Source organism: Nesoenas mayeri (genome assembly GCF_963082525.1).
Source record: "Nesoenas mayeri genome assembly, chromosome: 6".
Lineage (NCBI taxonomy): Eukaryota > Metazoa > Chordata > Aves > Columbiformes > Columbidae > Nesoenas > Nesoenas mayeri.
The window spans coordinates 2,921,004-2,937,010 of NC_137545.1; the positions used below are offsets into that span (position 1 = coordinate 2,921,004).

General features: G+C 40.3%; 1 pseudogene across 1 annotated transcript in view; it reads left to right on the forward strand.

The window, feature by feature from the left end:
* LOC308041726 (neurobeachin-like protein 1) overlaps window positions 1–16,007 on the forward strand; it is a 52,012-nt pseudogene that overhangs the window by 11,065 nt on the left and 24,940 nt on the right. The window contains exons 9-24 of the transcript in view: window positions 101–220; window positions 1,143–1,446; window positions 2,314–2,399; window positions 2,703–2,792; window positions 4,505–4,673; window positions 5,723–5,856; window positions 7,437–7,596; window positions 7,693–7,795; window positions 9,576–9,732; window positions 10,300–10,458; window positions 10,809–10,968; window positions 11,270–11,358; window positions 12,624–13,205; window positions 13,727–13,902; window positions 14,262–14,415; window positions 15,855–15,983. The product of the transcript in view is annotated as a neurobeachin-like protein 1 (transcript). The remainder of the gene's footprint in view (window positions 1–100; window positions 221–1,142; window positions 1,447–2,313; window positions 2,400–2,702; window positions 2,793–4,504; window positions 4,674–5,722; window positions 5,857–7,436; window positions 7,597–7,692; window positions 7,796–9,575; window positions 9,733–10,299; window positions 10,459–10,808; window positions 10,969–11,269; window positions 11,359–12,623; window positions 13,206–13,726; window positions 13,903–14,261; window positions 14,416–15,854; window positions 15,984–16,007) is intronic.

The following is a 16,007-nucleotide window of genomic DNA, read 5'->3' on the forward strand; positions in this document are numbered from 1 at the left end:
GATTTCCTCACCAGATTAGCAGAGCTGAAGTTGAATAGTACCATACAGTCATCTCACTGCTTTTTAATAATGACCTCCTTACTTTATGTTGCTTAACCAGCACAACGTAACTATTGTTCATATGCCTGGCAAGAGGCCCTTTGGTCAGAGCCTCGTGTACATCTACGTCAACGGGCAGCAGAAGGTCTCTGCCCCACTTCGATTCCCTGCCATGAATGAAGTAAGTTCAGCTTCTGAGTCATACCCTGTCCCGACGCGCTCTCGTGGAACACTGAGAACATAGTTGGCTTTTTTCATTTTGGAAATTGTGTAAGAGCTTAAGATAGCTTAGCCTACTGCTAATAAACTACTGTTCAACTTTGGACAGTGTCCAGAGTATCAATTTGGAATATAACCATTCATTGTTGCTTGTTTAGTCATCTCAGTTTAAAAATGAAATAACAGATTACCATGATTAGATTGTGGGGTTTTCCCCAACATAGTTACCTGAGAATACTGACATAATTTATGATGGGTAATCGTAACAAACCACACATCTGCCCTCAGGATTCATGTGACCGTACTTAATGAGGAATATTCCCTGTTGTTTTCAACAGTAATGGTTTTTTACTTGTATTTTCTGTATGTTCCCTTAATAGCCTAATCTCATGCCTGCTTTGTTAGCTGGATAAGCAGTTTACACACAGTTAATCTAACCATCTGAACATGTCCTCATTTAGCCTAAAAAAAGAAAAAAAAAGCAAAGTATATGTCCAGTTTAGTTTTCTTTATAAGCATTGTCCATTCTTTTTTGTGGAACAAATACCATTTAACCTGGGCTACAACGCTGAATATTCTCTGTCTTTTTTAAGTTCCAATTTGGTATTTGTTAAATGTGTTGACCAAACACTTAAATCGGACATAATCGTAGCAAAATCAGTATAACACTTAAATAATGAATGTAAATGTAATTTCCATTGCAAGATAAAACTCTGGATTTTGGCCCATCTTTAGAATAAGCACTGTAAACACCAAGGTAGCTAAAACCATGGCAGGTAAGGTTTATTTAGTTAGATTTACTTTGTTGACTGTGGCAAAAAGAAAAAAGAGGTTAGATTTACAGTATGTGTTTTGTGTTCTTTCTTCCATGTGTGACTTTCCAGTCTTTCACATCTTGCTGCATTGGTTCTGCTGGCCAAAGAACAACTACTCCTCCTCCATCTCAGATACCAGATCCACCTTTTTCCTCCCCTGTGCTGCCCCATCGGACGTCGCTCGGGGGCATCCTCTCTGCTGGGAGTTGGGGCGGGATGCTTGGAAAACCAGAGCTCATCACCAAGATGATCTCAGCAGGGACTCAGGACAGTGAATGGGGATGTCCAACATCTTTGGAGGGCCACCTTGGGTCAGTGATCATCTTTCATGAAGCACTGAAGCCTCCTCAGGTGAAAGCATTGTATTTAGCAGGTGAGTGGTGATTGTACTGGTTTTTGTGGAATGAAAGGGATGAGTTATGGAGAAGACCCCGTGGAGCTTAGCTCTACATAGACACATAAAGAAGTTACAATCCAGAAGAATTGCAGAGCTGGCCTGAGTGAGAGCACCTGATAACAAATAAGCTTAAAATGGAATGATAAATATTTTATTACTTTTATTTAAAGTGTTATGTTTGCAATAAGCTCATCTATCTGTCATATGCACAGACCTGCAAAAATATAAACATGAGGTAGTATTTTCATTTTTAAGTTCTTAATTTTTGCTACTGTTTGCCCACACTTGAGTTTGCCATTGAGACTCTTTAAAGTATTGCCCTTGTTTTGATAGGCTGCTTACAGGTGACGTACGCTTGGGGATTTTTCCATAAGAATTAATTGATAATTAAGGGGTTATTTTTAAGAAACATTCTGATAAGCTCTGTTTTGTAGTTCAAGGTGTTAAGGTATTAAATTTCATAATGACTTGGGGTTGTTAGAGATTAGCATGAAAACACTTCCATCATTTAAAGGAAATATTTTGCATTACTAAACAAAAGCTCTCTTGAAGGTTACTAATTTTCTGAACATTTGGGCTTGATGACAGAGATTGGTGACAAATACGAGGTAGATATTTGTAAAGAGAGAAATATTAGATCTGTTTGAATGTAAAAAAACCAACCCCTTTGTATAGTTTAGGTATGGTTTAGAATATCCTATGTGTTGCAACGAAGCATAGTAGTATAAAATCTGTGAATTAATGAACTGCATTGATATCCAGTGTATTCTTAAATATATATGTTATAAAGATATACTTGATGTATCATTTTAGATGTATATATATATATTTATATTTTAATAGGTCCAAACTGTTTAACTCCATGGAAGTCTCAAGAGGCTGAAGTAGCAGATCTCCCCAGTAAGGTTCTTCTTCATTATACACCAAAGGTATGAAATAATACATAGCTTCTCTGTGATTTCACAGCGTGCAGTAATCTCAGAATATGTTCTAGATGGTCTCTTTATTTTTTTTGCTGTTGCTGTTTCGTAGAACAGGTGAGCATACCATCTTTACACTGTGCTTATTTTGGGAAGATAAAGAGCAATAAGAGCTTGCTTAAACTGTAGTCTTTAGCAGAGATAAAAGATTTTTCTCTTGTCTGACAAAAGAACAGAATTGTCTTGTACAATTGTGAATGTCAAATCTAAGATAACATATATGATGTTTCAGCCTCTTCATTTGTTTAACAGGCCTGCAGAAACCAAATTTGTCTTGACCTGTCTGCAAATCTTTTCCATGGAAGACTAACTGGAAACAAAGTAGTAAACTGGGACATCAAGGTAAATGCATACTGAAGAAGCAGAACCTGATGTAAATACGGCAGTGGAAGTTGTGTATGTTCAGCTAACTTTTGGAATGCTGGAAGTTATTATCATACTGCAAATGACATTTAGCAGACACAGCATGTTTTTTGTAATGGGCATGAATGGGTTAATCCTGTAGCTGGAGTAGTATTACACTTATTGAGAACTTACAAGTCCTACTGCTCTTAATGTCACAGGTAATGCATTAAGTTATATTGGTAGCTGACTATTCTTCATAACCTATTCAATGCATGTTGCATATTGAAAGCATTTCATCATCTCTAGGGAATTCTGTCATGGTTTTCTTACAGTCTTAAACTCTGAATTAGATTAAGGTTAGTGGGGTCAAGTTAACACTTGGGACTTTCTGCTATGTTAGACATATAAAAAATATTATAGAATTACAGATGGCAAGGTCTGGAGTTAAAATAGTACAAGAATCTAGCATTTTTTAAAGAGAGAAGTTAATGTAGTTATCTTGTTTACTTTTGGTTTTGGGTTGGCACAGTCCAAAAGCCTCATTTCAGAGAAAACAACAAATATTCACTGAAGTGTTGGACCTTATTCTGTCTCTGCTGTACACTAAGTGACCAATACTTTTTCCTTACTATTGGATACATTGGGATATCTGATTCTTACAAGCTATGCAAATCATCTTTGTTTAACTTTTGCTAGCAGTTGTAATCACAGCAATACTGTTATATTAGTATGGGAGCTTAAGAATTAACATTTTCTGGCTAAACCTGCTTGTAGTTTCCTGCTCAAACACTCCGTTATAGCAAAACTGTCCTATATCTTGATTTTTGTTTTCTAAACCAACACATAAGGTCCTTACGTCCTTCTGATAAAGCAGTTAATTTCATAGTCTCATGCCACTGACGGTATTATATGTCCATTGGATGTTTTCTGTGTAAAACAGCAAATAGCCTCTACTTGCTACTTCATGGAGAAGAGGAGGAAACCATGAAACGCACTCCAGCTTAATAAATACCACCATGTACCTGTTTGCTTATTTGTTCCCTGATCACTAGCACATATGAATGTAAAAATCAGTCAGGCTTGCTCTGTGCAGGAGGAAATCAAGTTATGTGCAGCATCAGAGTTTGATCCAGAAACAGTGACACAAGTAAGGATTTATTTATTTTAAATTTAGGTAGAATACATCCACTTTTGTTTTATAGGCAGAATCTTCGATTAAGGGCTCTTAGCTTTAAGAAAAAATGAAATCCAAAGTCTGAGTGTAGAAAACTTGTCACTAGAATACCACTTTCTTATTTCTTTAAGGAAAAACGTATGTACAAATAAATAATCTACTCTACTAGCAAACTCATTACTGAGGAAATATTGTTGGACCTACACTGTGCGTATGCTGATTTATGGAGATTAATGTTAAGAAAATTCAGACTCTTGCTAGTTGATTTTGCCGTGATACAAACAGTTTGAAAAGGCTGAAGTTTGTTCTCTTCGCTCAGTAGTGAGAAGAGGGGTGGATGCGGAGTCCTTGTATCTCTAGCTGTATGTTGTGAATACAGGTTTTAGGAGAATCATTCATTAACAAACATGGTGGGGTTTAGCACCCTCTTGAGGAGAAAACCCTGAGGTTCCTTTTATTTGGAGGAAATTTCTTTTGCATAGTTTTGGGGGTTTCATTTTTGCTGATGTTTTCCCTCCTTTTTCTCTTGATTTAGGATATGATCAACTGTATTGGTGGAATAAACGTGCTGTTTCCACTGCTGGAGCAGATCAGTTTTCTTGGTGCGCCGATACCTGAGAAGCCTGAAGGGGAAACTCTCCCTCCAGAACTACTTACTCCTGTAGAGGGAGACTGGGTGGTGATGCCATCCGCAAAGGCGTCAGGTGGGCAAGTACAGCTGAACTGAAAGGATTTTTAAGATTGATTTAAAGTGTCTTTCTGTGAGTGACAGAAAGCTGTTTGATTGTGTGCTGGCTTTTTTAGTATGCAAAGCTGAAAGGCTCTTTCTGTTCCTGGGTATCTGACATGGATGCTGAATACTAGGAGTTCAGCACTATGTAAAATTAACTTACTCGCATATTTCAAATATAGTTATGTTTAATAGCATATTTTTCCTTTCCATAGTTTACTATTACATTAGTGTAAAAGTGTGCAGGTTTAAAATTGCTGTTCTGAAACGTTTGTTCTGATTATTTTGAGAAATTATGTTTGATGCAAAACCTACTAATATCAATAATAAGAGCTTTCCTACAACTCAAGCACTGGGTCCAAAAGCCACACAAAGACTTAGCAGCATCAGCACAGTACTGTTTAGCCATTAGCCAAACTTTTATGTTCTTAGGAAAACGCTCAGACACCTACCTCTTCCACACGCTGTCAGATTTTAGTATTATATTTTCTAGAAAATGAAAAGAAAGCTTTAAGAATAGATTCTTTAAAGCTGTCCTAATATTAAGAATGAACTTTCATCTCAACAGAAACCACTGGGAAATCAGACCTTGCAAGGAAAACACACATTTTTTTTGTTTCAAATATTAGATGATGAAGTAAAGTAAATAAAATATTTTTGTCTGTCTGTTTCATGGCTAGAAAGTGTCACTTTGCAACTCCAGAGGAAGAATAACTGCAGCATACGTAAAATGTTGTAACTGAAAGAGAAGTTTGTCTGTAACCTACGGCCAGATGGATAAAGCAACTGAAGTCAAGACTGAGGTGACTGGGGTCACTTTATTCTAGAGCAGCATGGAATGTCTGTGACTCTGCCCTGGAAAAATGTAAATACAACCTACAGCTAGGGAATGAACAGAAAAAGAGTTGAAACATTCAGGAAATAGTGAGGAATACAAACTCTTGATTTTACTTCTTCCCCTCTACTTTTATGCAGTGGTCCAACAATAAACCATGAGGCTTTGGCTACTGTTCTGTTTTGCAGAAGCTCGCCTGGAGGAGAATGTTGTTGCAACTTTCATCTTGATGATAAAACACTTTATTCAGAGACACCATGTCAATCAAGAAAATCTCATCCACTCCCATGGAGTTGCCACCCTAGGAGCCTTGTTACAGAAGGTGAGCACGTTTGAATCACAGAATCACAGAATGTCAGGGGTTGGAAGGGACCTCGAAAGCTCATCCAGTCTAATCTCCCCACCGGAGCAGGAACACCCAAATGAGGTTACACAGGAAGGTGTCCAGGCGGGTTGGAATGTCTCCAGAGTAGGAGACTCCACAACCTCCCTGGGCAGCCTGGGAGTGTTCTGTTGGATCCTGGTAACAGTGTTCTGTTACCCTCATCAGGAAGAAGTTTCTTCTCAAATTCAAGTGGAACCTCCTGTGTTCCAGTTTGAACCCATTACCCCTTGTCCTACTATTGGTTGTCACCGAGAAGAGCCTGACTCCATCCTCCTGACACTCACCCTTTATATATTTGTAAACATTAATAAGGTCACCCCTCAGTGTCCTCTTGTCCAGCTCCAGAGCCCCAGCTCCCTCAGCCTTTCCTCACACGGGAGATGCTCCACTCCCTTCAGCATCTTGGTGGCTGCGCTGGACTCTCTGCAGCAGTTTCCTGTCCTGCTGGAACTGAGGGGCCACAACTGGACACAATATTCCAGACGTGGTCTCCCCAGGGCAGAGCAGAGGGGCAGGAGAACCTCTCTGACCTACTGACCACTCCCTTCTAACCCACCCCAGGTACCATTGGCCTTCCTGGCCACAAGGGCCCAGTGCTGGCTCATGGTCACCCTGCTGTCCCCAGGATTATACTGGAACCTGGGGTTGTTCCTGCCCAGATTCAAGACTCTACACTTGCCCTTGTTATATATCATTAAATTTTTCCCCGCCTAACTCTCCAGCCTGTCCAGGTCTCTGATGGCAGCACAGCCTCTGGCGTGTCAGCCACTGCTCCCAGCTTGGTGTCATCAGCAAACTTGCTGACAGTCACTCTATTCCCTCATCCAAATAATTGATGAATATATTGAATAATACAGGCCCCAGCACTGCCCCTGAGGCACTGCACTAGATACAGGCCTCAACTGGACTCTGCCCCATTGACCACGACTCTATGGCTTCTTCCCTTCAGCCATTTCACAGTCACCTCATTACCCGCTCATCCAGACCGCACTCCCTCACTTTAGCTGTGAGGATGCTGTGGGAGACTGTGTCAAATGCCTCAAGTCAAGGTAGATCACGTCCACTGCTCTGCCATCATCCATCCATCTTGTTATGTCCTCATAAAAGTCACTGAGGCTGGTCAAGCACGACTTCCCCTTGGTGAAGCCATGTTTGAGAAACATCCTTAGAAATGGAAGTTAGGGATGAGGTCCTGATTTCTTGGAAAAGTTCTTAGTTTGGCCAGGATGCGAGGGTCTTCAAAGGTCCCCTTAGTACCTACTTTTCTTTCTCATGTTTCTGAAAACAGAGAGACATGAGAAGCTGGTGTTTTGTCTTTTTTTTATGTTCTGCTTTTTTTGTTATAGATACTCTGTATGATTCTTCAAACTACACTGGGTTTGTGTTTATTGTATTGCTTTAATGGAAGAAGACATTGCTGTAGAAGACAAAGAATCCCAAAATTTGGCTTGAAAAAACATGAAGTTTGTTAGGAGATTGAATATTTTGAATGCTAACAGCTGCTGTTATTTTGAAAGGTGCCAAGCAACTTAATGGATGTGAATGTACTGATGGCTGTGCAGTTGCTGATAGAACAAGTTTCAGTAGAAAAGAACATGCAGCTTTTGCAGCAGATGTATCAACACTTGCTTTTTGACTTCAGTATCTGGAACAGCGGGGACTTCCCCTTCAGAATTGGTGAGCTCTGCAACTTGGGCAACTGTGCAAAGACACAGTACCCTTCACGTCACATAAACCTTTATCTGGGTTCTAATAGACAACTTTATATTGTAGGGCATATACAGTATCTTTCTACCATTATCAAAGACAGTAGAAGAGTCTTCAGGAAGAAATATGGTGTGCAGTTTCTTCTAGACACACTCAGGATTTATTATGGGTATGAGTTTCACCTCTTCTTAACTCCTCCTTATTTTATATTATTTTATGTGGCTGTTGTTTGTTTATGTTTGTTTGTTTGGGGGTTATTTTTGTTTGGTTTGGGTTTTGTTGGTTTTTTGGGGGGGGGGGGCAGGAGGGGAGTTGGTTTGGGTTTTGTTTTTTGTTTGTTTTTCCCCAACATCCCAGTGAGCAAATTAATAAATAAAACTGCAGGTTGACTTTTGATTGTTGATTTAACTTTCAAAATTCAGGGTTTTTTTTAAATTTTTCCACTTAATTTCCTACTTTTCCATGACCTTAATTTTTATGATAGGCTTATATAAAATTTAGGTCAATGACACTAAAAACACTTGGAAAGGTTGTTAACAAGTCCTTCAACAAATATAACAAGTCATCAGCAAATTTGGTGATGACACCAAGTTGGGAGGGAGTGTGGAGCTGCTGGAAGGCAGGAGGCTCTGCAGAGGGATCTGGATAGACTGGAAAAACGGGCTGGTTCCAATGGGCTGAAGTTCAACAAGGCCAAGTGTCGGGTGCTGCACTTTGGCCACAACAACCCCCTGCAGCGCTCCAGGCTGGGCACAGAGTGGCTGGAGAGCAGTCAGGCAGAAAGGGACCTGGGGGAACTAGTGGACAGGAAGCTCAACAGGAGCCATCAGTGTGCCCAGGTGGCCAAGAAGGCCAATGGTGTCCTGTCCTGTATCCAAACAAGCGTGGTCAGCAGGACAAGGGCAGTGATCCTTCCCCTGTGCTCTGCACTGGGGAGGCCACACTGGAGTATTGTGGTCAGTTCTGGGCCCCTCAGGTCAGGAAAGAGATTGAAGTGCTGGAGCGGGTCCAGAGAAGAGCAACAAGACTGGGGAAGGGACTTGAACACAAGCCCTATGGGGAGAGGCTGAGGGAGCTGGGCTTGTTTAGTCTGGAGAAGAGGAGGCTCAGAGCTGAGCTCAGCACTCTCTAGAACCACCTGAAGGGCAGTACTAGCCAGGTGGGGATTGGTCTCTTCTCCCAGGCAGTCAGCAATAGGACAAGGGGCCATGGGCTTCAACTCTGCCAGGGGAAATTGAGGCTGGAGATGAGAAAGGAATTCTGTGCAGAGAGAGTGGCCAGGCATTGGAATGGCTGCCCAGGGAGGTGCTGGACTCACCGGCCCTGGAGGTTTGTAAACTGAGATTGGACATGGCACTTAGTGCCCTGATCTAGTCAATGGACTGGAGTTGGACCAAGGGTTGGACTTCATGGTCTCTGAGGTCTTTTCCAACCCAGTTGATTCTGTGATTCAATCTTGTAATTTTATCAACAATGCAAATTAAGTCATAGATCATTATCATTATGAAAAGAGAGGGTGTTTATCATTTTAAGCTATTTTGGTTTTTTATAGCCTTGTAGAATTTGAAGTAGGACTTTTTTAGGAATTCAAAATTTTAGCTTTCAGTCTTGGTGATTTCTGTCTGTATCTGTATGAATGTAGTTATGTCATTGAGGAAGACTGGCTAGAGACCTTGCTCTTTGCTTTAGAGGGTCGGGGTGGGAGGGACCTGAAATCCTGACCTGTATCCAGATCAGTCCAAGTCTACATTTCTGGGCCTTATAGACTTGGTAAGTCTGATCTACTATTTCTTATTACTGTTCGGTTGCCTTACTTCAGTAGAAATTGGTGACTTGTGCCATGATATATAGGTAGGTGAAAAAGTACAAAATTACAAAACTAGCACAACGAAATTACTGTTAATGAGGCATGAAGAACTTCCTTTGCTTTTCCTGTCTGTCATGTGTAGCAGTGGCTGTAAAGACAGTGATTTGGCTCCTGATGACCTGAGAACAATACGGACGTCCCTCTATGGACTGATCAGGTATTTCCTGAGCAAAGGTGGAACACATGAAGAAATACAGAGCATCATAGGATACATAGCTGCCACCACTGAAGAAGAGCAGGTATCCAATATGGTCTATGTTAGCTGTTTAAACTTTACGCATTTTGGTTTTGTTGTTTGGTGTTTAGAAATCTTGTGTCTAGTGTGCTTAAAAGAGGGGGGAAAGTGTTATTAACACAAGCAAAGTGTTATTTGATGCTGAGGCAGGTTATAGGAGCACACTCAAAAGCTGACGGTGCTCTGCAGATGGCCATACTTTCCAGGTTATTTTTTTTCCCTGAAGGGGGCAGAAAGAACATGATATGTAACACTGCCATTAGAAAACTTCTCTTAATTTACAAAACCAAATTAACTGGACTTCAACTCATCAGAAGTTGTAATGATGTCATTTCTATTTTGTAAATGCCAACTGAACTTGACCTCTAACTACAGTTTGATATAAGGTGTCCTATATGGAGGAAAAAAAGGTATCCAAAAAATGTAATTTTAAATGGAGTAATATTGAGTAGACAAAATGTCTATTTTGTAACAAGCCAAAGGCAAAATTTCAAAGCCAATAAAACGTCCCCCAAATGGAGTATGCAGTCTGAATGAGCTGTGGATTAATTTAGTTGTCTTAATTTTATAGCTCTATGGAATTCTGGATGTTCTCTTCAGCCTACTTCATTCCAGCCCAGCCCCAGACCAGCTTTTTTTATTGCTCTTTGAACCAGGGAATGCTGATATTCTTTACGCTCTGTTATTGCACCAAAGATACTCTGACAGACTTAGAGAACTTGTTTTCAAGGTAATGAATTGAATTGTATGTTCTTAAATCGATCAATCGAACCTAAATTTGTGGTTTTGTCTGTAGTCTGACACTGCAGACGTGCATGCAATTGCAAAGATACTCATCCTCCATGTTTTCATTTTTCTTTTCTATTCTGTTAGCTGTTCTGTTTACTGCCATAGTCACAACGGAATTAGTGTTCTCTTAAAGTATCGATACCTTTAAAAAACCAGTCCATGTTGCTTGAGTTAGCTTACAAAGTAAACTTAAAAACAGTGGACCAGCATGTTATATCATACATAGGAAGCTGAAGAGGTCTGGATGCTCCCTTGTGCTTATTTTGCATTTGTGTGTGCTTTTTCTTGCAGATTGTGGAAGAGATGCTAAAATGCACTAGAGTTTATGAACGTAGTAAGCACTGAATGAGACTCAGGGAGGTGGGGTACTCTGGACTGGGGCTCCTTCTGAATGAATCTGCGCTTACTGTTTCTCTTATTAAAAACCTTCTTAACCAAGTTCTGTATGCAGGTAATTGGCAAGTGTTGTGTCTACCATTAATAAACTCCTCCTGCTCAGAGGCAAACTTATTGATTTTGTTTGTTTGTGCTTTGTTTTGTTTTGTTTTCAAGGAAAACCAGAGCTGTTACTTTACAGAGCTTTTCTATTCAAGGTTCCCATTAGTCTCAGCTAATATTGTGTTAGTTCCCTGAAGTTTGTTCCCTTTATTACCCCTGAATGTAGCAGTGACCTCCAAGGCAATTTGTAATATTTAGCTGTCACATTCTGTTGCAGGATATAATTAGTGTTGTTTTTTCTTTCTGCCCTACAGATCCTGCTGTGAATTATAAAGATCTCCTAGCTGTAGTACATCTGGCTCATAGATCAGATATAAACATGAGAGTGGTCATCTGCAGAAAGGTTGGTAGTCTGCTTTAAACAGGAATACTGTCCCTTAAGCCCGTAAGCTGTACGGAATCCCAGGATGTCAGGGGTTGGAAGGGCCCTGGAAAGCTCATCCAGTGCAATCCCCCCATGGAGCAGGAACACCCAGCTGAGGTTACACAGGAAGGTGTCCAGGCGGGTTGGAATGTCTGCAGAGAAGGAGACTCCACAACCCCCTGGGCAGCCTGGGCCAGGCTCTGCCACCCTCACCAGGAACAAGTCTCTTCTCAAATTCAAGTGGAACCTCCTGTGTTCCAGTTTGTACCCATTACCCCTTGTCCTGTCACTCGTTGTCACCGAGAAGAGCCTGGCTCCATCCTCCTGACACTCACCCTTTGTGATATCTTAATTATTTGAGGCTTTATTTGTTGCTACTGCTTTCGTTAGCAATGATTTACCTTAAAAATGAAGCCCATCTGCCACTTAATGTTGAATTTTCTGTATCCCAGTCCTTTTAAGAACCAAAACACAAAGCAAAGCCTCTGTCATGATTCTCAAATAGCTGTATTTTCTACAAGTTAGAGATTGTAGACTCCTTGAGATACTGAGTTTTCTCAAAGGATGCGTAAGACCATGATCAAAGTTTTGTATTCTTAATATCTTTTTCGAAATAATATATTATGATTCAAAAGAGTGGTTGTGGCTGCAGGGAAGAGATAGGGAAGAAGCAGCGACTTTTTCTAAACCAAGCTCTCTCTGACTTTTATTGCCGAAATTAGTAGTAGCAAATGTAGCTGTGAGGCACTATATTGTCTATTAAGGTTTCTCAAAGTGAAAAAAGGGAAATTATAATATACATTATCGGAAAGCTATTAATATTGCAGCTTTCTTACTTTTATCTATTGAGTAGTTCCTAATCAAGCGTATTTTCTGGTCTAGATTTCTTTTTTTGCAGACTAATGGCTGAATTAGGATTATTTGTTGGGATAGTTGGCTTTTGCTGGAATTGGTACAGAAGAGTGGCTGGAATATGAGGACTTAGCAATATGCTTTGGAAGCTTTTCTTCCCTGCTCCTGAGAAATTTTTCTTTATCCCTTTTTTTTTCCAAATATGCTATTTCTAATGAGAAAATTATTTTATGACTTGTTTGCTTATTATTAACTGATTGTGGCTCTTTTACAAGAGCCTTAAAAAAGGCAAAAAGTTGTAGATTGTAAAATGTCTAATTGCAAAGCTAGAATGAATGCAGTGACCCACCAAAATTAATGTATAATCATGGGATACCTTCTGCTGTCCTCAGGTTTTGCACCTTTTGCATTCCCAGCTGGATGCAGCACAGCAGATTTCTCAGCAGTTGGGCTGGCAGGACACTTTGATTCGACTGTTCTTGAAAGAAAACTCAGTTGTCCAGATTGGCTTGAAAGAGACCAGGGCTGATTCCTCAAGGGAAGAGGAGAAAAAGCTTCCTGCTGAAGAGCTTCAGAAACATCAACCTGATAAGACAGAGGGAGACAAAACTGGCAGCTTCGCATGTGTTAATGGTCTGTTTGATCAGTGGAGTTTAGAAGACGCCAAATCCCTGGATGTCCCTGCTCATTTCTCTGTCATGCCACTGGAAGATGCGTCCACAGCGGAGATGTCTTTTAGGCTGGAGGAGCGGGAGGAATTGTGGCACAGCAATCCTTCACATTTGAGCTTAGATCTCTCCAGTGTTGACTCTTACGAACTGGCGGACGTTGCAAATCGGCTGACAGACAGTCAGCCCAGCACACCCTCACCCATAGAGAACACAAAGGCGTTCTCTGGGCAGCCCGACAAAGAGCTGGCTCTTTCAAATGATGTGGGCTTTGCCACCGATCTTTCTTTATTTGAAAACCAAGGAGTAAGTAATGCACTCTCTATGTGGTTAATTTTTCCAAATGTCTGCAATTGCTGTTTATTTTTTTAATAATCTTCCTAATGCATAATTATTGTAGGGTTTTTTTCCCCCTCCTATCTTCCAACAGAAGAGCAAACAATATAGCTATTTTATAGGGGTACTTCCTTTTGTAACATGTCTCCTTTTTATGGTTCTCTGGTTGGAATAGCTTTGATGTTAAAACAAAGAAAACTACAAACTCCCCCCTCCTTCTATATTTCAACATCCTTTACCTTCCAGAGGAGGCATAGAGCAGACTAGAGGTCAGGTTGAAATAATGATGTAGGAATCAAGTCAGTATGTATTACAACATACAAGCAAGCCATGGTCTCTTATCTTTGCATTTGCATGTATGTGGCCATTGGACTTTAGACTGCAGAGTTTTCAAAAATACCGAAGCATGCAAACGTAGACTATGATGAAGGAGAAAGGTTTTGGAGGTTGTCTAGACTAGAAGGGCTGTAAATATTTCTGTTCTTTTGTAGGGGGGTGATACTGAACTCATACAGTTACTTACCGACATCCTACTGTGTATAATGTGGAAAGGCATTGAAAAATCTGATGCTGCTGCTTGGATTGAGCGAGGGCAGGTGTTTTCTGCACTGACCAAACTGGGGATGTCTAATGAGTTGCTGCGACCTTCTGATGAAATAAAACTCAAGTGAGTGTCCGGTTCAAGGATGGATTGTTTCATCTCTTTTGAAGGAAAACAGGGAAAGGGGCTTTAGTGAAGCAGGGAAGGGGCGGGTGTTTCACAACAAGATGTACTTTTCTTCACATACTGTCAGAAGTATATTCTGCTACCGATTTAGTGGTGTCGCATGGTGATAAGGTTTTGAAAACGTATCGCTGGTTTTGTGAGCTTTTCGAAATCTCTTTTACCTCATTGACATATCGAGAAGATGACACTTATGTCACTGCAGACTAACATGCTCAATTAAATACTTAATTGGATTTTTTTTTAGGCCACTTACACTTAGAACGTATAATAATGACTTTGGGATTTTGTTTTCCATGCAGCTTGCTGGAGAAGATGTTAGAATGGTCAGTCACTGACAACAGAGATTCAAAAGCTCTCCCTGCACATGCTGAAAATGCCTTCATGCTCTTGCTAATTGTACAAGACTTCCTGCAGGCAGAAGGACTAGTTAATTCAAATTTATGGACAGAAAAGGTACAGTAACTACATAATGGAAGTACTGTATATGGGCTGAAATACTACTGAAAAAGTTGTCAGCTTGGATACTGCTGTTCCTTCTAGGCTTGTTTTTAAATGGTAGATACTACAGAGTGAGTGTCTGCAGTGGAATGGGTTAGCTTGCCCCTTAAGGAGTAAAAAAGCGTGAATACTTACCACAGGGAATATAGTTAATTTTGCAAATTAAATAGGCCTCTAAGTGGTGGTACTCTTTATTGAAAATCCAGGTATTTTTCAGACTGGAGAGGTATTTAGAAAATGTAGGAGCTAATGAAACAGTGTCAGTTGTAGCCTAAGCAGATTTTGCACCGTTTATCAGCAGGTATGATGCATTGTATGTGTCCTGATTAAAAAAACCAGCCAAAACTCTGCTCTCAGTTGCAAGCTGAGAAATGTCACTTCTGGGCTTTGACCCCTATTGGAAGTTCAACATAAGGTTGTGCATGTATATGCAAATAGCTCAATTTTCTAGATCAGAGTCAGAAACGTGAGATCTGTGGAAGAAAATTACTAATCAACGCAATAGGTAACGTAAAGGAGATTTCTGCCATCTGGCTCTTTCTCCTGCCTTTTAGATCCCCATCATTTGCCTCAACATTTGTGTCGTTTCTGGCAGTAGTCTTGTTTCCTTTGCTGAGCTGTCATTGCTTTTCCATTTTTCAGGGCTAAAGGGGAGAGGCATTGTATGGAGCCACCACCACTCTTTTACATTTCAGTAATTTATTAGGGAATGCATGAAGGTATAGTGGTTTTAAGCAAATACATCTGGATAGTGAAATGTGCCATTTACCTGCAAATACCTACCCTGGTGTAGAAATACTGAACAGAAAGGATTGCCTCCTATATTTTTTTAAAGACATTTATAGCTTGTTACACAGTTTCAGGTGTTTCACTAAATCAGATATTCATGAAGGAAGCCTTGTTTTCCTTCTCAAGGCACTCTGTGCATTGCTATTGCTGGTAAATTACTAGCATTACAGTCAAATAATTTAAAATACAAAGCAAGAGAATGAAGTCCTATCTATACTAAAGGCAGAAATTGCAAGTTGGTGTGAGATCTGTGCTATTTAGTAATAGTGTCTTTTCCGTTGTAGTAATCCTACTTGTGGAGTCTTTAGCTTTCCTAAGGAAATGACATTTACTGGACATCAATTATAGGCAAAAACATATGCATATATACCACATGTTGGTTTTGGCTTTATTCAGGGGAAACACTTAAGTTTACCGTATGGGGCTAGAGATATTTTTTTGTAGTCAGGAATTGTTTTGCAGTGCGGTGTTCTGGGATAATTTTCTGGATTTGGGTAAGTTAGAGCTGTGAACACAGCCTCTTCTTCAGCTAGTTGAAATGATTGTGTTTCCAGCTGGAGTAGCTGTTGTGAATTTTATTTCACGCCAATCTGTTTTTGCAATAGCTCTTGGAAGAACTGGTGACTCTCATGGACAGCCTGTCCGTCTGGTACTCTGCTGGCCCAGAGGCAAACAGGCTTTCACAGGTACAAGTCCGGTTGCTCCTTGGATTCATTGCACAAGATAACCTACAGGTTGGTGGCAAATTCCTACTAGTA